This window comes from Myotis myotis, unplaced genomic scaffold, assembly GCF_014108235.1.
Source record: "Myotis myotis isolate mMyoMyo1 unplaced genomic scaffold, mMyoMyo1.p scaffold_m19_p_5, whole genome shotgun sequence".
NCBI classification, from domain to species: Eukaryota; Metazoa; Chordata; class Mammalia; order Chiroptera; family Vespertilionidae; genus Myotis; species Myotis myotis.
This window is the reverse complement of record NW_023416357.1, coordinates 15178746-15204274: the sequence shown is the minus strand read 5'-3', so window position 1 is coordinate 15204274 and position 25529 is coordinate 15178746. Positions and strand designations below refer to the sequence as shown.

Here is a 25529-nt window from a genome sequence, read left to right as displayed (position 1 = left end):
CTCTCTGTAAAAAAATCAATAAAATATATTTTAAAAACACACACCGGGGCATTAGGTAGGGAAAGAAACTTAAAGATCAGCACACTGCCAGCCCAGACTGTAGCAAGCTCTCACAGTCAGACAGGGTGGCCAGTGTGCCCCAACCCCAAAGAAGCAAAGTTTCAAAATAATACAAAATTTAAAAAGTTTTGTACATAAACTATTCAAGATTTCTCCAGCACTGGTACAAAGCACAATGAGATGGCACTTTTAGAGACAACAGCTTCAGACCCAGAGGAGGGTAATGAGATGAGTTTCATTTGGCTAAATCAGTGGCAAAAACATAATTTTCTTTCTTTCAAGGAGGCAGGTCACTTCAACATAAGGGGCACATGATCCATTTTGTGGACCATTGGGGAAAGGGTAGAGATGAGACAAGAATTTGGTCTCTGACAGAGAGGTCTCACCATTTTAATTTGGTCACTTCTGATGAAAAAAATTAATTGGCCAACAATGCCTTAAAAGCTGAAACCTAAACATCACTTTTGTTTTTTTTGGCTAACTGCTCCTGGAATCACCTTTTCAATTTGGCTAGTACTCTGCACAAAGCAATGATTCCCCATAGTGGAGTCTTTCTCTGGGCTCTATTTGGCTCTCAGTAAGGCAGGCCCAAACCTCTTTTCCTCCTCTATGGAGAGGGCAATATGGATTAAGCTGAAAAATTACCTCTTAAAAGTGAGAAAGGGATTAGAACTGCTTGAGAACTGTGGAATTATTTGGAATGTTTTACAAATGGTTGCCCCATCAACAACAGAAAAGGTCGTTGCAAAATGTGTACATGACAACATGCTTTTAAAGACACTTTGCATTATGCTCACATTCCCTTAAATTGTTCCAAAGGTGCTCAGCCTCTAGCCCAGTCAAAATCTCTGAGGGGAGGCAGAGACAATTTGGAGAAAAAGACGCGGGTGGGAGGCAGTGAAAGGAGAAAGCGGCCTTCCAGTTAAAGATCAGCCCTCAGTTTAAAGGTCAGCTTCAAGCAGGCTGGCCTTAGGCGGAGTCAGGGTCAGAGGGAGGAGCAGCGGCAGGGCGGGACTAGGTGGTCCTACATCGCATTCAGGTCCAGCTGAGTCTGGTCCAGCCTCCTTTGTGTACAGCAGTGTTCCTCTTTGGTGCATTTCAGTTTATCTTCCAAATCATCAATTGTCTTTTCCAGCGTGGCTACCGATCTCTCAGCAAACTCAACAACCTCTGCCTCCTTGAGTTTACCAGTAAGAATCTTTATCTCTTCCTCATATTGGTCTTCCTTTTGAGAGTACTTTTCCTCAGCAGCACTCAGACACTTCAGGTTCTGGTCCATCAGTCTGATCTGCTCATCCGTCTCTCGGCATTGGGACTCTGCCAGCTCAGCTCGTTCCCCTGTGCGGTCCAAGTCTCCCTCAATAATCACCAGCCTATGAGTCACCTCTTCCTACTTTCTATCTACCTCTTCTGCAATGTGCAGAGCTTCTTGGAGTTGGATTTCCTGGAGTTCCGTCTTTTCTTCATCATCTAAAGCTCGGTATGAAGGTTTTCAATAACCTTCATACCTCTCTCGGTCTCATCAGCAGCTTTCTCAGCTTCCTCCAGCTTTTGCAGGGCAATGGCCAGGCGCTCCTGAGCATGGTCCAGCTCCTCTTCAGCCAGCTGGATCCTGCGGTTCCAGGAGGCCGCCTCAGCCTCAGCCTGTTCCCGAGCCTGCCTTTCTCCCTCCACTTCCTGCTGGAGGCGCTCGGCCCTCTCTCCGGCATCATTGGCTGCTGCTGCAGAGCCTGGATCTCGCGTTTCACCCTCAATGGTGGTGATCCCGGCCATGGTGTCCACCCAGCTCCTGCTCGCGTTTGGTTTCCTGCCGCCTCCCGTGTGTTAAATTTTTTGAATTACAATGCAGAGAGTTGTACAGCAGCCAAAAGGCATTGGACCTCCAGTGCAATAGCCTCCGCTGGGGTAGCCTGGTGGAAGGATGCACAAACCAGACAAGAGTTTTTACCAGATTCAGTAATGATGTGGGGAAGAGGTTTTGTTATGTATCTTTCCAGAAGGACCAGCACAGCCAATTTCGGTGCCAAAGTGTTACATGTGTCACCACAATGGACCCAGAGAAGCTCCTTGTCCCATCGTTCCAAAGACTGAGAGTTGCCCTGATGACAGCAAAGTGGAAAAAAGAAGAAAAGGAAGGCTACGCAAGGGACTGAAGTGCCAACATGGGGTCAGCTGAAGAAGTTAACAACTGAGGCCCAGCAGATGGTAGAAAAGCAAGAAGTGGAGGCTACTCCCTCAACCATGTCTCTAGTTATGCTAGCATTGGTTAGCTGCCAGTCTTCTATAAAGTCTTACGCAGCCAAGTCCGAGGACACTGAATAAATCAGCAAAAGAAACTTTCATTTAGTAGAAAAATGTTACTGTCATGTGATTTCTCTCTCATTGCTATTTTGCATTGGCATTGTTTTCTTATTGTTTTAATAGCCAGAGTTTTGTTCTTGATGCTTAAGTTTTACTTTTATTATAGTAGCTTAAAAATAAAAAAGGGTGAGATTTAGGGAGTGGCTGTAGGGTTAAGCCTCAGACTGAACTGTTGGCAAAGCCACAAACTAGTCCCAGCTTAGAGGGCACAGCCCTCTTAGCTTCTATATAAGGTAGCTAATGGGCTATGGGAGGTGCAGCAAGTGCTGCCAAAACAAGTGAAACTCACAAGAACATTGTAACTATGGTGACCACTACCTTGTTCACCTCTGGCTATAAAATAAAGGCTCAGCTTGCTGTCTGGATCTCTCTCTATGGCCTCAGCCAGGCACAGGAGATCCACCCAGCTTATTCTCGTTATCTGTCTTTTCTGCATCCTTCGCCGCCCACCCCCTTCCCCCCCCTCCCCAGGCTCACCGGACCCTTGGCTGAGCTGGCCAGGCACAGTAAGGGTGTGAAGGAAGAACAGAAATATATCACCACTTCTCAAAAAAGAGCTGTGTTATTTCTGGGATAATTAAAGCATCTGAAGAAGTAACTGGGTCAGTGCCTAGTGGCCTCTGCCCTGACAGTTGCTGTAGGAGGGGAGGGCTGCTTAAGTTTCACCTTGGAGTCTTAATAAGTCTTGGTAACTGTGTGCAAATATATGCCCAGTGAACTAATATTTTAAACCTCATTATAAAGGTTTTAAAAGTGCTAATAATGTATTCTTACCTTCTTGTTCACCTTTTAGCATTGGGAAATGACATTAGATGTGAGTGGAATACCAATAACTTAGCAGTTCTTCATTAAGTCTGTTACATAAGTACAACTCCATTACAAGGGAATCCCCTGATATAAGATATAGTCTTGCAGTGGAATTTCTGAAAACGAGAATTTACAATCCCCACTTTTATAGATTAAAAAAGTCAAGTGTTTAGGCCACTGGCACCAAAGGGAAATAAAACAGGGCCCAGCACATCACTGGTAAATGAGTGAATATAAAGAAATTAGGTTAAAGTGTCTGTGCGTTTTGGTCAAAGGCTAGAGAGCAAAGATGAGGTGCAGATGATCTTTTAAAGCCCTGATGCAAAGATTCCGAACAGAGATCCCGGGCTTGGTTTCATTCTCACGTCTACCTCTGTCCTTCTCTGAATTCCCCACCTGTGCCATGTGCTGCTTTGTGGCTAACCTGGGAATACGTGGTCTTTTTGGTTGGGGTCTGAGGGATATGGTGGGATTAGTGTGCTTATGAGGGAGAGGATGAGGATGACCAGTCATTTCAGGCAGAACACGGGGATTTTGAAGAATCCCAAGCAGTTCCAAGCTGCTCAGCTCTTCCTGTTCTTGTAGCTCAAGAATCAACCCCCACCCCCACCCCCGCCCCGCCCCAAGCCAGCCTTTTGTGGCGGCTCACCAGACAAACCTGTGTGCTTTCCAGCGGAATAGAGAGCTCCTTTCACAAGACTTGGCATCTGCAGTGACACGAACAATATTATTTTAAAACAGTTTAATCCCCGCTATTTATAAAATACTGGTTTCCTGGAAGGTGAGTAAGTGGGTGAGCTGAATGGGCAAAGTGAGCTTTTGTCTCCTCCTTTGTGAGTTTGTGACACCACTTTGCAGCTTTCTGGGCTCGGGTCCCCTTCTCTGAAGCAGCACTTGCTTTATTTGTATTAAGATCACTTTTTAAAAAGGTCTGTTCATGCTGCTCTGTGGACTGGAGGATATTGCAGTGAAACAAAGGCTTTTGCTTAATGCTTGTTACATACGACACTCGAACGTCTTTACAAAATTTAATCCAGACCATGTAGTTAAGAGCTAAAGACACGTTCCCTGCTTTTGCAGATGGGGATGTTTTGCCTGAAGTCTGTTGGGAGGGACCGAGGAAAAGAAAGGAGGAGGTGCTCAGGCTCTGCTGGGGTCCAACCCCAGCAGGTCCAGGGGTCCCCAAAGGTGTGGACAGAGTCGGCGAAGAAGGAATGACACGGAGACAGCGTTCAGTTGATCAGCAGCCTAGCCAGGATCTCTAGCCAAGTTCTGGTCAGGATCTCCAGCGAAGTTCTGGTTAGGATCTCCAGCCAGGTTCTGTGTCCATGTTCTCTTGCTAGGTTCTCCAGCCAGGTTCTGTCCAGGTTCTCTAGCCAGGTTCAGTCACCAGGTTCTAGTCAGGTTCTCTTGCCATGGTCTATCCAGGTTCTGTAGCCAGGTTCTGTCTCTAGGTTCTTCAACCAGGTTCTCTTGCTAGGTTCTGTCTCTAGGTTCTGTGGCCAGTTTCTGTCCAAGATCTTTTGCCATGTTCTCTCCAGCGAAGTTCTTCTGTCTCTAGGTTCTGTGTAGGTTCTGTGTCTAGGTTCTGTTTCTAGGTTCTGTGTCTTGTTGTCTTGTTACATCTGTATTTATACCAGTTGATTCCAATCCTATCAATCTCTATTCCAAAGGTTAGGGTGTTTCTTATCTCCATTCCAGGGAGTAAAGATTATGTAGCTTAAGCATGATTGTTCGTAGTTAAAGTGATTAATTACGCGCCTGGCACTTAGTTAAGGAGTTTTATTCCCTCCCTAACTTCAGGGGAAAATCCCCACCTGGGGAAACAACCTTTCTCAGAGAGGTGACCTTGGTTAAAACACATAGTGCCAAGAAGGTGAGCAAACATTAAGAACAGTATGCCATATATGCCAGGTCCTTTGAAACAGCAAGGATGGACTGGCTCCTGGGAAATTCCCCCTTTTTTATTTTTTAAAAGCAGGCATTAAAAAGAAAAACCCCAAATGCTTTCTTGTATCCATTTTAAGAGTAGGATTGGCGCTTTCCGCTATTACCTGAGTCCTGATCTATCACCCCAGGGAGCGCTTGCCAATCCTGCACTTTCCCGGGGTGGAAAGGCTGCAGTGGGGTTAAGGATAAGGCTCCTTGGGCCTACCTCCTCCCATGCCTTTACATTTACCTTTCCTTCCTCAGAAAAGCATGGACATACTTCTTGTATAAAACGTTCTGTCTGACTGGGAGTAACCTTAATTCCTCTGCTAGCAAGCATATGTGTTAAAAGATCAATACAGAGTCTTATTTCTTTAGACTCAGTATGGCACATCTTCTTAATCTAAAGATCAATACAGAGTCTTCTTTCTTTGGACTCAGTATGGCACATCTTCTCAATCTAAGAATCAATACAGAGTCTTCGTTCTTTGGAGTCAGTATGGCACATCTTCTCAATCTAAGTTCTGTACTATCCACCTTCTTACCCTACTTACCCTCTATAGGGGGGTCTGCAGTACCCTGGTGGAGTCCTATCCGTCCCGAGTGTGGGGTTCTCAATGGGGAGGGCTTACCCAAGGGAATCCTGTTCCAGGGGTTCCCAAAGGTGTGGACGGAGTCGGCGAAGACTATCCACCCTCTTCCTATGGTGGAGTCCTATCCATCCCTAGAGTGGGGCTTACCTAAGGGTCCCTGTTCGGGCGCCAGATGCTGGGGCCCAACCCCAGCAGGTCCAGGGGTCCCCAAAGGTGTGGACGGAGTCGGCGAAGAAGGAATGACACGGAGACAGTGTTCAGTTGATCAGCAGCCTAGCCAGGATCTCTAGCCAAGTTCTGGTCAGGATCTCCAGCGAAGTTCTGGTTAGGATCTCCAGCCAGGTTCTGTGTCCATGTTCTCTTGCTAGGTTCTCCAGCCAGGTTCTGTAGCCATGTTCTCTCGCTAGGTTCTCCAGCCAGGTTCTGTCCAGGTTCTCCAGCCAGGTTCAGTCACCAGGTTCTAGTCAGGTTCTCTTGCCATGTTCTATCCAGGTTCTGTAGCCAGGTTCTGTCTTTAGGTTCTTCAGCCAGGTTCTCTTGCTAGGTTCTGTCTCTAGGTTCTGTGGCCCGTTTCTGTCCAGGATCTTTTGCCATCTTCTCTCCAGCGAAGTTCTTCTGTCTCTAGGTTCTGTGTAGGTTCTGTGTCTAGGTTCTGTTTCTAGGTTCTGTGTCTAGGTTCTGTGTCTAGGTTCTGTGTCTTCTTGTCTTGTTACATCTGTATTTATACCAGTTGATTCCAATCCTATCAATCTCTATTCCAAAGGTTAGGGTGTTTCTTATCTCCATTCCAGGGAGTAAAGATTATGTAGCTTAAGCATGATTGTTCGTAGTTAAAGTGATTAATTACGCGCCTGGCACTTAGTTAAGGGGTTTTATTCCCTCCCTAACTTCAGGGGAAAATCCCCACCTGGGGAAACAACCTTTCTCAGAGAGGTGACCTTGGTTAAAACACTTAGTGCCAAGAAGGTGAGCAAACATATTAAGAACAGTATGCCATATATGCCAGGTCCCTTGAAACAGCAAGGATGGACCGGCTCCTGGCAAGGCTCCATGAGTTTCAACATACGTTTGTGTCCCTTCCTCCACCTGTAAAACAGAAGCTTCCCCATCTCGCCCCTCTCTCTTCTGTCTTCCTCTCCCACCTCCATTCTCTCACGATGCTTCTCACTCCTTCAGGCTTCTCCTCCCCTCCCAGCTTCTCCCTGTCCTCTTGCCTTCCTCTCCTCCGTCAACCACTACCCACCCTCCCTGCCCAAATCTGGCTGAACTGGGTGGTTTGTTTTGGCTGCAGACATAAACTTCATTTGTTCACTTGCAGCCCTGGGTCTTATCCCCATTTGGAGGGGTCTATGTGTTTCCTGTTTAAACACTCACATTTGAATAGTGTGAACTGGTATTTAAGGTTTGTCATTCTTTCAGCGTGGGCATCATCCCCCTCCTTCTTTTACAATTCTGCTTTTATTATCATTTTTTTTTTAGTTAAAAAAAAATGATGACTTCCATGCTAGTCAGGTTGAAGCATGCTCTAGAGAGGCAAAGTCCAGACTTGTGGGATAGGGAGGGAATCCAGCCCCTCTACACCTATTGTGCTCTGAGACGGGGAGCAGCCAGCGAGAAGTATTCAGGAAAAAAAAAAACTAAGGACCTCTGATTTAAGACATTTTGCTTGCATGTTTCTGAATTCTTGCAGTTTATTTGGGGTTAACCATTTCAATGTTTATCTATTTTTCAGTTTATACTTTTTCTTTAAAAAAGCACACAGATTCCTTTTTATAATACAATTTTAGGGGCATTAAACAATTTTTTAAAGTTTTCAAAAGGATATGTGTGTTTTTCCCTTATGAAACACAGTTTCTCCTTCCCTCCCTGCCTCCTCCTCCTCCTCTCTTTCTCTTCCTTCTTTGCTTCCTATATTTGTCTTTGTTATTATTTTTTTATTATTGTGATGAAAAACATATACAGTTTTCCATCTTTTTTCCACCCAATTATTTTGGTTCTTGTTTTATTAGTTATGAACCCAGACCCAAAATGGAACTGCCTTATGATCCAGTGATTCCACTTCTGGGTCTGAATCCTGGTTCCACCCCTCATTAGCTTTGTGATCTTGACCTCTTTGTTCTTCAGTGTTTGAATCCATAAAAATGGGGATTGTAATAGTAGCTACTTCATAGGCATTTGTGAGGATGAAGTGAGCTGAAGTTATTAGAAGAGGCCTAGTAGAGAGTAGTGCTAGTAATTAAAATAAAAAATTAAAATAAGAAGTATAGCTAAGCAAAGAGAACATAAACCTTTCTCTCAGTCTCAGAAATAATCACTATCAGTAGCCTCTTTCCCATCTATAGGTTCATGCAATTTACTTATTATCATTTTTTAACAAAAATTGATTCATACTATTTTGGCGACTGATTTAAAAAAATTTTTTTTGGGCAACAAACATGTTTCAATTTCTGTAAATGCTATAACATCATTTTAAATAGCTGCATAGAATTGCACTGTCTATATAGCCGGATATACTTTATGAATCTTACTTTATGAATCTCTTGTTGTGAACCTGGAAAATTTTGTTGTGAAGGTTTTGTCTTAGGTTTGGTGGTGTTATCACAGTGTCTCTATGCTGTACTCCCATCCTGCAAGCAGTGCGCCCTCAACTCTCTGGTTCTCCCACCTCCCTTGGGCCACCAGTGACCCTCAATGCACAGCCTCCTTTTTCTGCTGTGGATTAACTTGAGAAATGCTATTCTGGGAGACTTTTTGGTTATAAAAACATCTTGTTTAAACAGCAAACACACATACCAATATCCATTTTAAAGCAAAACAGAGCCATTGACCTTATCAAATGCTCTAATAAAAATCATCACTATCACAAAAGGGAACCCTAGTGTGCTGCTGGTGGGAATGCAGATTGGTGCAGCCACTGTGGAAAACAGGATGGAGTTTCCCAAAAAATTGAAAATGAAACTGCCTTATGACCCAGTGATTCCACTTCCTGGGATTTATCCAAAGAACCCCAAAACACGAATTCGAAAGAATATATACACCCCGATGTTCATTGCAGCATTATTTACAATAGCCTACCTATGGAAGCAACCCAAGTGCCCCCTAATAGATGAATGGATAAAGCGGTGGTGGTACATATAGGAATGGAAAAAAAAGAATGAAATCTTTACCATTTAGGACAGCATGGATGGACTTAGAGGGCATTAATGCTCAGTGAAATAAGTCAGTGAGAGAAAGACAAATGCCATATGATTTCACTTATATGTGGATCTAAAGAACAAAATAAATGAACAAACCAAAATTGAAACAGACTCATAGATTCAGAGATAATTGGTGGTTGCTGGAGGGGAGTGAAGTTAGGAAACTGGGTGAAAGAGGTGAAGAAGCACAAATTGGTGGTTCCAAAATAGACACAGGAAGTAAGTGAAGCATAGGCAGTATCTATACTAATAAAAGGGTAATATGCTAATTAGGGTGTACATCTTCCAGACATCCATTCGGATGTCCATCCAGACAAAGCCACAGCGGCTGTGAGGCCCATGGCTCAGGCAGCCTTGGGCTCAGGCAGCCTTGAACCCCGGCAAGGTCCAGGGCTCAGGCAGCCGTGAGCCCCAGTGGCTGCAAGGCCTGGGGCTCAGGCAGCCGTGAGCCCCAGTGGCTGCGAGGCCCAGGGCTCAGGCCTTACTGCCACCATGGCCAGCAGTGGCAGCAGCAGCGGGGTGATGGGGGTAGCGCCTTCCCCTGATCATCCCAGTCACCTCCCGCAGAGGGAGGCCAGACTGTGGCTTAGGCCCGCTCCCCATGGGAGCATCAGTAGGATATCCCCTGAGGGCTCCTGGACTGTGAGAGGGGGCAGGCTGGGCTGAGGGATCCCCCCTCCAGTGCACAAGTTTTCGTGCACCGGGCCTCTAGTAGTCAATAATATTGCAATAACTATGTATGGTGCTGGTTGGGGTACTGGAAATACTAAGGGGAATACTGTGTAAAGTATATCATTGTCTGACCACCAATCTGTACACCTGATACCAATACAAAATACAAATAATAATAAAAAAAGCCTCCCTCTCAAGAATCAGAGGCTAGAGCAGTGATGGCGAACCTATGACATGCGTGTCAGAGGTGACACACGAACTAATTTTTTTGGTTGATTTTTCTTTGTTAAATGGCATTTAAATATATAAAATAAATATCAAAAATATAAGTCTTTGTTTTATATATTTATGTTGCAAATATCAAAAAATTTCTATATGTGACACGGCACCAGAGTTAAGTTAGGGTTTTTCAAAATGCTGACACGTCGAGCTCAAAAGGTTCGCCATCACTGGGCTAGAGGAACAGTAGTAGCAACACACATGGAGCTAATGGACAAGTTAAACATGTTGGTGGTTTACATTTGTCTACTTGTATTACTGCATTTATAATAAAACACTTTCCAACTTTTTTTAAATTTAGAGATTTCTTAAATTCTCAGCTTATTGCAAGTAAATTTCAGTTTGCCCAAGTAGCAAATTCTCAAGCTAAGAGCAGTGAACCAGGTAAAGAAGTCAACGATGGTGAAAGTGCACCACTTGGTGGCTGCCTGGGGACATGGCTTCTGGAATTTTGCCTCTTGGTTGTGGTTTCCATGTGACAGGTTTATGTAGTTCATCACTATGTGCTCATTTTCCTCCAGCCAGAAGTGGTCATTGTTTGAGGAGTCCCACTGAACGCATCTTATTAACTTCTCTCACATTTGGTGGAGAGTGAGGATTAAACTTCGTTTATTTGCTGACAGGATCTTACTTTCATTCTCTTGTGTGAGGAATGTGGAGGAAATATGTTACTAAGTAACTTGGTGTAATTGATTCCCAGGGGATCAATTGTTTTCTGTCTGTGTTTCAGTTATTATAATACTAGAGGCCAAGTGCATGAAATTCATGCTCAGGTATGGTCCCTAGGCCTGGCCTGTGATCAGGGCCATCTTCCCTGGCAGCCGGCCCCACCCCCTGCGCCACCCACCCCTGGTTCCCTGTTCACCATCCAGTGATCAGTGATCGGAGCCTGCTGACTGGGGGGAGGGACTGAGAGGTCGGCCGTTCCAACCTGCTCACTGGCCCTGTCCCCACCATGGGTCGCCCTCTGTGTGTGGGGCCACCTGCAGGGTGGGAGCCTTGGTCTGGCGCTGCCCGCATCCCCCGCCACCCACTCCCGGTTCCCCGTTCGCCATCGGGCAATGGGAGCCCGGGAAAGGGACTGAGAGGTGGTCAGTGCGCCTCATAGTGACTCGTCAAGTGGTCATTCTGGTCATTCCACTGTTAGGGTCAATTTGCATATTACCCTTTTATTATATAGGATCCTATTGTCCTTTCAGTTACCAGAAAGAAAGCTAGCCAGGGATTTTTCATCTCTACCATATTCAGCTCCTGAGTTTACCATAGACCCCCTTGAAATCAACAACATCTTGGAATGAGTTCCCTAAAAAGCACCATTGGGGCATGGCTTTGTGTAACCAGTTTGTTAGGAGTACAGTTCCAGGGAGGCTGCGGGAAAAGCCGCTGGAGGGAGCACACACTGAGGGTGCGTTATTTAGCTGGCCGCATCCAGGAAGCAGTGGGTGGGGCTGTCTGCCACGAAGCCACGTGAACCACGAGTCCAGGAGAGGGAAGGAAGGGAGGATTGATCTCGGGCTCCACTTTCCCGCCAACGAATGTTTGCTTCATTGACATTAACCTCCCTCCGCTTCACGCCTCCCCGCTCTTCAGGTTGTGTGTCGTGGGTGCCAAGTAGGTTCCAGGTGTCTGGAGGTGAGAGGCCCGCAGTGGGTGGGGCTGTGCATATGAGAGTTGGACACACGTGACAGCTGGGGTGGAACAAGTGGGCCAGGGCCCCCGAGACAGGTGAGTCTGAGAGATGAGGGGTGGTGCACACAAGTGTGGGACTCAGCAGCCTTGCTTAGTGTGGTCACCCCAGATTCTACTCACAGGAACCTATCCGGGAACTAAATATTGGTTATGGATTTGATATATTTTCTATATTAAATGCTTCCTGTTGGACCCCATGCCCTTAGAATAGTATATCATATGCGGGTTAGGATTCTGTGGTTGCAAGAAACCTACACCAACTAAAGCAGATAAAAGGAACGGGGCAGGACTACTAGGCAGGGCTGTTTTGGGGACTCACAGAGTGGTGGTGGTGATGCTGGGGCTGCGAAGGGGCAAGAGCCAGGGCCGGCAGGTCACCCGGACTCTCATCTCTGCACACGTGGGTGTTGGCCTCATTCTTGTCCCCGTCTTTCTGAAGACGGGCATGATTGTGTCCACCGTCTGCCTGTAGGCAGGAGCCCATCCTGGCTTCTGAGCTTCCGTGGTCACAGCCCCCGCATCTGGAGGCTGGTGTCACAGGAGCCCTGACATACCTGTACTTGACTGAAGTTATTTTTATGCTGTAGCAAATGTGGCAGGCTCTTTTGGCAGAAATGTAAAAAAATATTTTTGGCATCGTTCTGAAATCAGTGTTATTTAAATGATTGGAGTGTGGGGGATCTTGGCGATAACTTTCATATGGATGGAAGGCAGCTACATTATGGTTCCTTCACTATTTAGTTATGCACACTATACAAATGAGAACATTATAAACATGGTATGAGATGAACAATTTTTATTTTGCATCTTACGTGGATTGAGAGATTCAAAAATGGCAGCCGTGAGAATCTAATCTAATGTTGAACCTATTATGCTAATTAAAATATTTTAATAATGTCCCATGGTTTTTGTCAAATGTCAGGTGAAGGGTTACATTTTTCTTATGGGATTGGTTTTCCCAATGTCAAATTTCTTGGAAAACGTAACTCAGTGATAGATTAACACACACACACGCACACACACACACACACACACACACAACTTTGCAACCTGAAAAAACAAAAACAGTGAATTGCCTCTTAGCTGTAATTCTGAATTCTAGGGCGGGGGCCTCTCCAGCTTGGTCAGGTGTTGGCAGTGGTGGAGGGGCTGGGCCATTCTGCAGTGACTCCCAGTGGCCCAGAGGCAGTAGAGGGAGGTAACCAGGATGCAGTGGGGTTTACTGTGTTCTGGGTAAGCTGTCACTCGAACTGATACGTGATTTTTCCATCCCTGGGCTCTGGCCCGCTCAGAAGGCACACATGTACTCCTCCTGACATTCATTCCATAATGAATGCACTGCCCTCCCCTTCCCCACCCTCCCCTCCCCCGCCCAGGAGACAACCTGAAACGTGTCCAGCTACTTCACTTCACCCAGTGGTGATGTCTCCATGGTGGAGGTCACTGCTTCCATGTGGTCGTGACCTAGGCCAGCTAGAGTGTCTCTGCAGCTGGGACCAAGTGCTAAGTTATTAGTCATCCTCAAGACAACAGACATGAGGTCCTGGAGGCAGGAGGTGGAGGATGGGACCCTGAAACGGAAATGCTCATTCCAGTAACACTGTGCACAGGGGAGCGAGGGGGATGGTGGGTCAGGGATCCTTATGGCCTCCTGGCCAGTGCTTTGAGCTCCTCGCACTTGGTCTGCTCCCCTCCTCCCCCCCTCCCTGCCCAGCTCTGCCCACAGGAAGGCATTCCCTCCTTCAGGGCTCTTCTGGGAACTCCTCTATTGGAGGCAGGGGTCAAATGCTGTGCAGCTTTCACAGGTGAGTTAACTTCCTATGGCTGTTGTAACGAAGTACCACAAGCCTAGTGGCTAAAAACAACACAGGTTTATTATCTAGCAGCTCTGTGTGTTAGAGGTCGGACACAGGTCTCTCTGGGATGAAAGTGAGGCATCAGCAAGGCTGCATTCCTTTCTGGAGGCAGGGAGAGCCAGTCTTTTGCCTTTTCCAGCTTCTAGGGCGCCCGCATAATGGCTCATGGCCCTCTTCAAAGCCAGCAGCACTGCAGTCTGCATTCTTCCTTATCACATCTCTCTTTCTCGGACCCCCTTTCCTGCCACTACCCTCCACTTTTTTTTTAAAAAATCCTCACCCAAGGACATATTTTTATTGATTTTTAGAGAGAGAGAGGAAGGAGGGGGGTGGAGTGTGAGAAACAGCGATTGGTTGTCTCCTGTATGGGCCCCAGTCGGGTAGTGAACCTGCCAACTAGGACTGTGCCCTGACCAGGAATCAAACCCACAACCTTTTGGTGTATGGGACTCTGTCACCCCCTTTTAAGGGAGCCCTGTGATCACTCTGAGCTCACTGGGAGAACCCAGGCTTATCTCCCTATTTTAAGGTCAGCTGACTACCCATCTTTATTCCATCTGCGCCCTTATCCCCTTTTTCCATGTGCCCTAACGTACTCACCGGTTCTGGGGATGGAGATGTAGGCATCTGTGGGGGCCGTTAATCTGCCTGCCGCACCAGCACTTTCTGTTGGTGCCAGAATGTGGACCTGCAATTGTCCCAGGGATTGCGCAAGAGGCGGGTTTGGAATAGTTCCCGTGTTGCTGCTTCCAGAAAACTTCAGCTGATTATTGTTGCTGCTAGGGTTCAGGAAGCCATTAATGCTGGGGTTCTTGTTCCGGCATCAAAAAAGGTTCAGCAATCTGGAGAAGGCTGTGTGTAACTTAAAGAATCCAGAGACGAAGCATAATTTTGGAAGACATATGGGGGTCAGAGGAGCTTAGCTAAAAGGAACATAGACAGTGGTTCTCAACCTTGGCTGCACATTAGAATCACCTGGGAATCTTTTAAAAATCCTGATTTCTGGGCCTCATCCTCCGGAAATTCTGTTTCTTTGTTATGGGGTGGGGCCACACATTAGGAACAAAGAAACAGAATTTCCGGAGGATGAGGCCCAGAAATCAGGATTTTAAAAAGATTCCCAGGTGATTCTAATGTGCAGCCAAGGTTGAGAATCACTGAACTAAGATTTCCTCATCTCAGGACCCCATGCTTTTTATTAACACAAATTGTCCTGAGGCGAGGTGGAGATATACACTTCAGAGGGTCAGGGTTTCCTATACAGAGTCCATTGTCAGATTGGGGGAATTAGCCTACGGCTGTTCAGGTATTTGGCCAGTAGGAGGCAATAACATGTAGATTAAGATGCCCTGAGCTGTCTGGCAGCAAACAATCATCCCTTTTCAGGTTTGGGGAAATGCCATCAGCCATTCCCAACAGGTGACAACATAAGTGACTCAGCCCTTTTTGAGTCCCCAAGTTCCATCAACCTTTTGATGAAACTTGCAATTATGACATGCTGGAATTGGCTTCCGACAGCTGATTGCCTTGTAGACTTCATTTTTGAGGATTTGCTTCCATCCAATGCAGGAAGTAAAGTCAGCCAGAGTTTGGTCATGCCTCCATCAGTTTCCTGCAGGCAGCCTGGGGACTCTGCCCATTCCCACAGCCTACATGATCTCCAATTGTTGTCCAGGACCCTGGGGGCCTCAGCCCCTTCCAGGGCGTCCCTGAGGTCAAGGCTATGCTCTTACTATCCTAGGATAAGTGTGGAGTTGCTTTCAGAGGGACCATGACGTGTGGCAGTGTCTTTGCTCTGATGGCCGATGGAGTATGTGCTTGTGTATTCTTGTTTTAAACATGTCCCAGTTTTAATTTTGAATGCAGTACATATCAATAGATATAACCCACATGCACATAAGCTTCAGGTCCTTGATAATTTTCAAGAGGGTAAAGGGTTTCTGAGACATAAAAGTTTGGGACCACTGCCCCAGCCATTTGGCAACTGTAGCCTCCAAGTTCAGATGGGAACCAGCATGTTGGGGTGCTGCTCATGAACTCGGTTGAAGAGGAATAAACTCACCTTCATCCAGAATGGGAGGGCGAGGGGCACTTGCATCCGCTCTGCTGGTGGTCCTGGAACCCTGTTCCTGACCTAGGGCTGGGACTGGGCGACTGCATCAGCATCGGCTGGGAGTTAGGAAAAGGCAGCCTCCTGGGCCCTTTGTACACTGGCTCTGATTCAGTGGCTTTGCAGCAGGCCTGACGATCTGTATTTATACAGAACGTCCGAGACAATTCAAGTGCCTGCCAGGTTGGGGAATGATTGCCTAGCCCTCCAGATGTGCTCTTCTTGGAGAGTCAGGTGGCAGAGGTTGTTTGTACAGATGCCAGAAGCCTGAGAAAGATGGGGTGGGATGAGGTGGAGGAAGTGTAGGGTCTGAAACATTATGTGGAGAGTAGCCTTTCTGCCCTCCCCTCCCTGGTTCTCCCCTGAAGTCCTGTGTAATCTTCTGTGGATGTTTCTTCCCCATTGGCCGAAGACCCTAAAATATGAATACAATTTAACTTTCATGAATCACCCTCCTGAGGACTTCTCCAGCTCATTGCACATGGCCAGCTGTGTCCAGGTGTGTTTGAGTCCCATTAGGCCTGGGCTGGGACCCGGGACATGGATGTGAGAGATCTGTGATGATTCCCTCTTCCCTCAAAAGAGAATTTAGAGCTGACCACCTGGCAATGAATCCTAGAGGCAAGAAAGGGGGAAGGATTTAGCCAGAGCCAGGGCAGAGGGAGGAGGAGGAGAGAGGAGAGCTGTGGAAGGGCTATGTGTGTAGGAGAAATCCTGGAACAGCTTTGGGGTGTGAGAATGGGGAGCAGAGGTGAAGTGTTGCTGTGGGTTATGCATGGAATCCCCTTTGATATTCTTGGTGATATTCAAGCAATCATTAGACTTTTTTTAAAACCACCTTTGCCTCCAGGACTCCGATACTTCATATAGGGAAGACAGAGCCATGGGGGCCCCAGCTTCTGAAGTAGCATTGCAGATGCCATGTGACCACAGTGTGGTAGAAAAGTAAGGAGGCTCTGCTGTCCCACAGACCCTGCTTTGTAGCTGGGCTGCCCACAGCGGGAGATGCTTCTGAAAGCTGTAGTTTTTCTCCTGTGGTAGACGGGGTCAAGCAGCCGTGTACGGTTGTCATGAGGATCTAGTGAGATGCAACATGTAGAGGATCTCTTGGTACACAGGACTTGCTCAGCAAAGGTTACTGGGGTTCCCCCAAGTGTTCCCACTTTTCTGCCCTGACCGTCTTCTAAATAGAACTGAATATATTTTTTGCTTCTCCTGAGCCAGTGGAAATCTTTTAACGACCTCTGACTCTTGGTATATTTTTCTTCTGAGGCGATTGGGGCTAAGGAGGTGCTGATCACTGGGAGCAGAGGTGGAAGCGGGCGGGGGGGTGCTGCCCATGCCCTTCTCACAGGCTTTCCCAGTGAAGTCGAGAACTGGGGAGATGTAGAAGGCAAGCCTGGACTTGAAGACCATTGCATGAGGTTACAGCTCCTCCAATGGTGCTAGAAATATTCACCCTTGACCTTAATTAATGAATCCTAGAGTTACATCCAAATCCTAGAGGTGCAGTACACCTAATATGGGATACATTACCCCCCAATCCAGAGGCTCAATATGAACCCTGTTAAGACTGCTAACTTGAGTGACACCTCTTAATAAAATGTTTCCCAAACACCAAGGCATCAGCCAGCCTCAGCAACAGAATTGCTTGTAGGCTAGCACCACCTTGTGGAGAAGCCCCAAAAGAATTTTAGTGACAGACTACTCAAGGTTAAGGAATTGAGGCAAAATACATTTGAATTTTGAAGTATTACCATTTTTGTTAAAAAACATTGAAGTTTTATATAATCAGACCCCATTGCATTTTGTATGAAACTTATAAATGCTAGTTTTTGTAGGTATGAAGTCACTTCATCAGGTGATACTCTTTGTAATTGCACTAATATCTTTTTTTTTTTTTTTTTTTTAAAGCAACAACTCCAGGTAGCTTAACTTTAATTTCTTAAACCACGATGTTCGCATTTCTAATGTATTGTCTTATGTCAGTATTAAGAAAGATCTAGGACAAAGTTTGATGACAATTACCTTGGACTTGAATAGAGTCCTATACGCTGGAGGAGGCTGGGTAAGCCAGCCAGAATACAGAAACAAAACAGCTGGCCTGACCAGGTTTTGCATCACGTAGTCAAAACTTCCTCTGCTTTTCAGACATTTAATTAGGTTATGAAATGCAAAGATGGATGCATTTTCTTTCTCTGGGTGTGACACGTGTTGAGGAGAGGGCTGAAGGAGGGTGCAGAATAACTCCTTGCCAGCGAATCTTACACCAACTCTTTACCTTCAAATCTGCAAAAAGACCTGGATTCTCATCTCGCCAGTCACCACCTGCTTCTACATTTGGGGGAAGAGACTAAACCTCTCCAGGTGTCAGTTTCCTGATCTGTCCTCTGAGGCACTTGGGAAAGATGACCTTGAAAGAGTCCACCTTTCGGGTTCTAGGCATGGGAGCACTGCACAATGCACAGGAGAGGCAAAAGTGACTTCTTGTCTCCCTGGAGGCCACAGATGTGGGTTAGAGAGAGAGGTGGTCATACGTAGGTGTAGGTGCGCAGGAAATGGGGGCTTCCTGAGCCTCCGGGGCCTGGTGGTCAGTCATTGTAGAAGATTCTGATGGGAATTTCAGGTACCAAGGCCACCTGGAGTTCCTTCCGGGATCAGTAGCAGGCAGGAGCTGTTCAAAAAAGAGGAGAGTTGTTTCCAAAGTGGACAAGGAGCCTCTGCAGTGGTTTTCTTATCAGAGCTCCATTTAGCTTCCCATTTCCCCCAGAAGTTTCAAGCTGGGTAAGCGGGACTTGCACCAGATGGAGCCATATCTTGCTCTGAGCCTCACTCAAAGCTGGAAGCCTCATACATTAGTGTGTCTGTGGCAGGAGCCATACACCCAATCATGGGATATATTGCCTCCAAAATCCAGAGGCTCAGCAAGAATCATGCCTCTTTCTAGGTCAAGCAATCTGGCACACCAGCTGTAAATGAAGTCTACCCCTGATAAGCTTATTCCATGTCATTCAGTGATTCTTAACCAAGAGCAATTTTGACCCCAGAGGAAGTTTGGAAATGTCTGACGACAGTTATCACAAGTGGGGAGAGTGTGCTGCTGGTATCTAGTGGCTAGAGGCCAGGGGTGCTGATAAGTATTCTACCATGCAAAAATGACCAAGCCCCAGATGTCCATGTGCCAAGATTGAGGAGCCCTGCTCTAAGACCATCCCTCTCGAGGTGGGCAGAGGTGGAACAGGGGCATTGAAAGTGTTTGTGGAAGAGATTGCCACCTGTATCTGTCACATCGAGGATGGTAGCACTGCTTTCTGTTTTTATAGGGTGAGAGTGTTTTAGGCAAATCCATGCTTGGCAAAATGGAAGGTTCTGTTATTTATCAAGGACACCTGTTCTGATTATACACTGTGCAAGTGGTCCCTGGATGAGTTCATGTGCCCTAGGCCACAGGATGAATTGATGCATCTACTGGGTCACTGTGATGTAAACTTGAAGCCACACACCATTTATTACAAGCCCCATACTCCCCCACTTTGTGGCCCACAGTGGCATGCTCTGTTGGCTCAGAGCTGGTTCCCTAATTTCCAAAGGTTTGGAAATCTCCTTTCCCCAGTGTTGTTACCCTGCTCAGTGGCTACCGCCATACAGTTCTGTATTCTTCGTGCTCCCCGTAATCATCCATTGCAGAGGACCTTGGGGCTTCTAAAGCCATGGCCCTCAATGCCACTTCATTCTGTACAACCACAAGTGACAATTTAAATCACCAATTTGCCAATGTGAGCATGACTGTTAGTGTCCCAATGTCTGAAGGCAATTGCCTCTGCACAGCCTTCAGACCTAAGCAAGTCAGGTAGCCAAGCTCACATTGCACATCCCCTTGGGGAGCCGTTTCCTGAATTTCGTGTCTGGTTGCTGTTCTCAGTTATAGATCTGAATATGCACTATAGCTGGTTACAGAGAAATGAATTAACCAAGGGGTACGGGCATGGCACTGAATCTTGGGCGTTCTGAGTAAGTGGGGGCTGGGCTTCTACCAGCACAATGCAGAACTGAGGGGAAGGTTGCCTCTCGGGTTAGTGAGCTGCTCTCCTGTTTCTGGCTCCAGGACCACATCACCTCTGCCCCGACTTGCAGAATGGCTGCCCCACACCCTACCTCTTGCTTGCAAACTTAGTTCTGATTCAGTTTTGTGCAAGTTCATGTGATTAGAACAACCTAAATTACATAGGGAGCCCTAGCTATAAGAGAGCTGCTAAGCAGTCTGGGAAATGTAGCTTTTAGTGCTCAAGTTACCAAAATACAAAGAACAAATACTGGAAATGGACTGGAAGTGGACCGGCATGGATGTTGAATGAGCAGATCTGCCATATCCACTGCAGAATGCAAAATGGGATGTTATGTGAGGCTGGGATTCAGCAGGTAGGTTCTGGCAGAGCCACGCTCATTGTTGAAAGGTCGAGGACCTCTGTTCATTTGGTGAGTGAACTCTGCCTCAGAACCCTTCAGGGCCCTGTTGTTGCTCACTGGGAATCCTCAACTTTCTCCATTATCCAGCAATTTAAGGCCTAATGACTGGCACAGAGCTATGGGCTGGGATCTGTTCTTTTTTGTTGGTGTCCAGGTTCATTAGTGCCCCTAAGTTTTTGCCTCTTGGAAGCCTGCTATTCCTCCCCTCCCTCTGTGGACACAGAAGGTCGGCCTGTGCCATCCCAATACTCCCCCGGAAGGCTGCCCGGGGCCCTCCTGCCTCCTAACTGTCTGAAGAGGCTTCCATGGCTTCTGGGCCACCCACGTGCCTTCGCTTGCCAGGTGGGCTCAGAGGTGGTGGAAAGACAGTGGTGGTGGAACTGGCACACCAATGGGCAAATGCCTGGTGCCTATCTGGGCCCATGAAGCAGTGGCTGTGCACTCCTGTAGACACTGGAGTCTTTAGGGCATTGACTCTAAGAAAGTCAGGAAAAGAGAGTGCGTAGTAACGGAGAACATCCAGGCACCAATCAGGAGTTTCAGTCTCCCTGGCCACGATGGGTAATTCTGAAGCAGGAGAGAGAGACCCATGGGACTTGTGTGTGGGGTTTGGGGGAGGGAAATGACTTTTCACCATCCCTGTTGAACTTGACCTACATTCAATGGGGCAGGTTCATTAAAACAAGTTTAAAATGCATTAACATTTTCTGTGTTCTAATAAATTATTAATTTTGTTAACCATCTATGGCCTAGAAAAGAATGACATGACCTGGGGAGTATAAGGTTTAACATGTTTCTATTAAAACACCTTATCTGAACATCCTTTTTTCATAGTTTTTCCTTTAACATTGCCTGTATTTCTAACAGGTTTTCTTATTTTATTTTAATACTTTTTTTTTTTTTTGGCATATAGCTACTATATGCTCACAGTGGATTATACCTTTTATAAAAATAAAATGCCTGTCTTGGTCCAAATCTTTACGGCTTTTGTATTTAATTCTACTTCATATGATAGTAATATTGAAGTACCTATTCATTTTCTCTATGTGTCCTATATCTTTATCCAGTCTTAAAAAGAACAATGACAAATCAATAGAAAGAAAATTACCAGGAGAAAAATAGGAAGGGACCCAAACAGACAATTCACAGAGGTAACACCCCCCTCCCCCAGTATCCAATAAATATTTTAAGAATGTTCAGCTTTACGATTGCCAAAGCCTTGAAAATTACACTAGTAACACAGTACCAGTGACCTACCATTTCTCATGTCATGTAGGCAAAGATGAAACAAAATTAAACAAGTTTCTCATGGGAATCAAAGGGTATAATTTTTAAGGAATGATGTTTTCTAATAACTTATTGACATAAATAAACAGATCTATACAAGGATTTGTGCACAGAGATATTGATTATAGTATTGTTTATCATAGTAAAAAATTGGAACCAGTGTAACAGAATAAAAAGTATTGGCTAAATAAATTAAAGCCTACCTAATCAATATGATATTAATAGTGCTAAGAGTGTGATGATAATTTATTTTTGTTTTCCACAGTACATGTGTATTATTTTTATAATCATAAAAATTATATTAAAACGTTAGTATCAGAATTGTATAAAAGAATGGGGAAGTCTGCAATAATGTCAACTTAAAATTTTTTTTAAATGATGAATTTTTTATTGAATTTTGACATGTTTAAAATTCTTTTCATGATACAGAAAAAATTCTGTTATTTCCCCTAATTTTTTGTCTCTGCCTTGAGTAACATTTTAAATGCTTGCCATGTGTTTGTGGTAACAGATCATTTTTAATAAAAATGAAGCTAGCTATTCAATTTCTTTTTAAAAAGAATTGTTTAAAAGAGATAAAGGACCTTAGAGAAGAGGAAGATATTTTATTACCTTTTGTATAAGAGGAATGATCAAAGTCATTCCAAGTGAACTCACTGTGTAACTATTGATATTGTGATCACTATCTGGGTATATTTGCATGTTTTTCTTCTTTAGAGATTGTTATTAAAATACTCGCCTCTTCAGTGTACTATCTTCCATGTAGTGAGAAGCATTTTATAATCTATAGTTATTTCTTTAGTTTGGCTCTATGTGATATAGGTATGCAAAGTTTCTAAACTGGGAATTTTTTTTGAAAGGGAAACCATTTGAACATATGTCACAAATTCCTTATGACTTAGAATTAGGAAAGAGGAGACTTTGGATCATCATTAGTGAAAGCCTTCAATAATTTCCCCATCATTCTGTTTTCTTTGTAACTATGAGACAATAAATGTAAATGATTGATAACCCTGATGTACTTATGAGACATGGGTTGAGTTTGTATTTCCTTAGCTCTGCAAGCAAAGGGTGTGGTTGAGTTTGACGTCCAGCCACTGGGTGGCAGCTAACCTCCACCAGTCAGCTGTCCGCAGCCTCCCTATTCATCCCGTAGACTGCATTGTTTAACGTGTTGTGCTTGGAAGGAAAAAAGAAAAGAACTAGCATGTGGTATCTCTGGATTAATCTCATTTTATTAACCTCTGAACATAAGGCTTTATAGGACATGAGATTGAAATGCTGTAAACCTTGTCGCTGGCATTCTGAGGATTTCTTTTCAAAAGGAAAAGGAAAAGGAAAAAGCCCGATAAACCTGAGCCAGGGGTTGCAGGCACAGTGCTCCTTTCAGGCGTCTATGGATCCATTATTAATAGCAGAGCTTTACCAATTTGACATTTGCACACCGCACGTAATGTTGCAACAACAGTTCCCTGTAAGGAAAATATTTGTAAACCGTAGCTGATGGCTTGGAGCAATGGTAAGTTGGTGCTCAGTATATTGAAATTCACTCATAAATAATTCAGTTCCTAAAATTTCGGTTTGCAATTCTATCCCATTTGATAATCACTCAGTAAAATATTTAAAAAAACAGCACCTGCTTGTATATTTCAAGGCAGGAAAAAAATGTGAGAGTTGTTCATGGTGTAAATCTCCCCCTTCAGTCTAGGCCAGTGGTCGGCAAACTGCGGCTCGCGAGCCACATGCGGCTCTTTGGCCCCTTGAGTGTGGCTCTTCCACAAAATACCAACTTCTGCGCATGGGCCACGAAGTTTCAATCGCATTGTACGTGCGCGCCCGCACGTGGTATTTTGTGGAAGAGCCACACTCAAGGGGCCAAAGAGTTGCATGTGGCTCGCGAGCCGCGGTTTGCTGACCACTGCTGACCACTGGTTTAGGCCAGTGGTTGGCAAACTCATTAGTCAACAGAGCCAAATATCAACAGTACAACGATTGAAATTTCTTTTGAGAGCCAAATTTTTTAAACAAACTATATAAGTAGGTACATTGTTATTAACTTAATTAGGGTACTCCTAAGGCTTAGGAAGAGCCACACTCAAGGGGCCAAAGAGCTGCATGTGGCTCGTGAGCCGCAGTTTGCTGACCACGGAACTAGGGCACAGACCAGGAAAAGAGACACTAATAGGAGGATCAGAGTTTGTCTAACAGTGACTTCTCCCTACACCAGCCGTGGGCAAACTACGGCCCGCGGGCCGGATCCAGCCCGTTTGAAATGAATAAAACTAAAAAAAAAAAAAAAAAAGACCGTACCCTTTTATGTAATGATGTTTACTTTGAATTTATGTTAGTTCACACAAACACTCCATCCATGCTTTTGTTCCGGCCCTCCGGTCCAGTTTAAGAACCCATTGTGGCCCTCGAGTCAAAAAGTTTGCCCACCCCTGCTCACCCTTAACACCACTCTCACTGCCTCTAGCTTTTAATTACAAAAGAGAAATGACAACAAATAGAATGAGAACAACGATGGCATGAAAAACAACATCTTCAAGACGGTGGAGAAATAGAGGTGTTACCCCACAGAAGGAGTAGAGAGCCCTTCATGCTGGTGGAATCAGGAGAGGGACAGGTTTGTGGGCAATGAGTTGAAAAGAGTGAAGACCCTGCCTGGGTTCCTCAGGAACCCAGAGGCTGCACCCATCTGGGCTTTGGCGGGGGTGGGGTGGGGGAGTGGGGTGGAGAGATCATGGAAACCTCAGGGAGGCTAAGAGGAAAGCCAAGGACAGAGGGGACAAGCGCTCTCTTTGAGCCACTATTGGGACTGGACCGGAGAAAGTGAAATGGGGGTATGGCATGTTGATGTCGAGGGGATGCAAGGCAGCTCTTAGTGCCTCCCCAGAGCCTGTAGATCTCCCGTGTCCTCACATGGTGGGGGGTTGGGAAGAAGCCTAAAGGGGGGTCTTCCCAGGAGGGGTCATTGCAGCAAGGGCTGAAGGGACCTTACAGCCAAGGACTGAATTTGGGCAATGAATAGAGATCACAGCTGAGCCCAGGGGGGCTGTGAGGCCTGATGGCTGAGGTGGGGGTCTACTCATCAGAGGAAGACAGCAAACTCTGTGTTGTCTTCCCATGTGGAGGCAGTATGGCCAGAGCCGCCTCTGTCGGGATACCCTGACTGACATCAGCACGAAAACCAAGGGCCTGGCCCCAATGCTAAGAGGATACCTAAGTTATGGGAAGGAGGATGCAGCCAGGGGAGCCTGGAAAGTGGGGGAAGCTGTCCTTATGGTTTTTTTTTTTATTACAGTAAAGTATTCACAACATAAAATTAACCCTTTGAACATAAAGAAAATATTAGAGGTGTTATTTAACAAAAAGAAATGTCATTGTTGATGTATTACTATATACAATACTAGAGAGTGGCATAAGGAGGGTTTGTAGGGAAGGGCAGGGGTGGCTTAAAGCTCTTTTCTTTCTTCAATGTTGCAGACTCTTGGCCAGGGCTGCTCCTGCCCTTTAGGCCTTTGCCCTATATTTTAGAATAAATTTCAATTTTAATATTGAAATAAGAGTTTTGAACTGGTTTTAATGAGATTTGACGTCTAAAAGGTTGAATAGACCTAATTATGGAAAAATAAACTCTAAATTGACTGCTTAACCCTTGGAAAATCTTCTGTAAGACAACATTTTGTGATTTAAACATATTTTCCATTTAATTAATTTTCTTTAAGAAAGAAGGAAGAGAGAAATGTAATTCCCAAAAGGAGAAAAATTGAATAACTGTAGTTCTTTTACTTATAATTGCCTCAATTTCTTTAGGAGACTGCTGTTTTCTGGCTTTGTGTATTTTCTGGAGAAGAAAAGCAATTTTTAAAAAATGCATTTTTATTGATTTCAGAGAGGAATGGAGAGGGAGAGAGAGATAGAAACATCAACGATGAGAGAGAATCATTGATTGACTGCCTCCTGCATGCCCCACACTGGGGATTGAGCCTGCAATTTGGGCATGTGCCTTGAAGGAAAAGCAAATTTTTCCTATTCTTCTACATCACTCAATGAATTAACTTCTTCAATTTTTGTTTTTCTATTCTCTGTTATTACTATTTAATAAGCAATTGGGCCCGTCCTTCCTCCCACTAACCATGTAGTGCTCCCTCGGTCTGCTTTAGCCTAGTGTTGATGGTTTGATCTTAGTTTGTTTCAAAAGGATGCTCAGAATGACAAG

General features: G+C 45.3%; 1 pseudogene; it reads right to left on the bottom strand.

Annotated features, from left to right (window-relative positions):
* Positions 1–1080: 1080 nt before the first annotated feature.
* Positions 1081–25529, bottom strand: part of LOC118655947 — a 30373-nt pseudogene continuing 5924 nt past the window's right edge.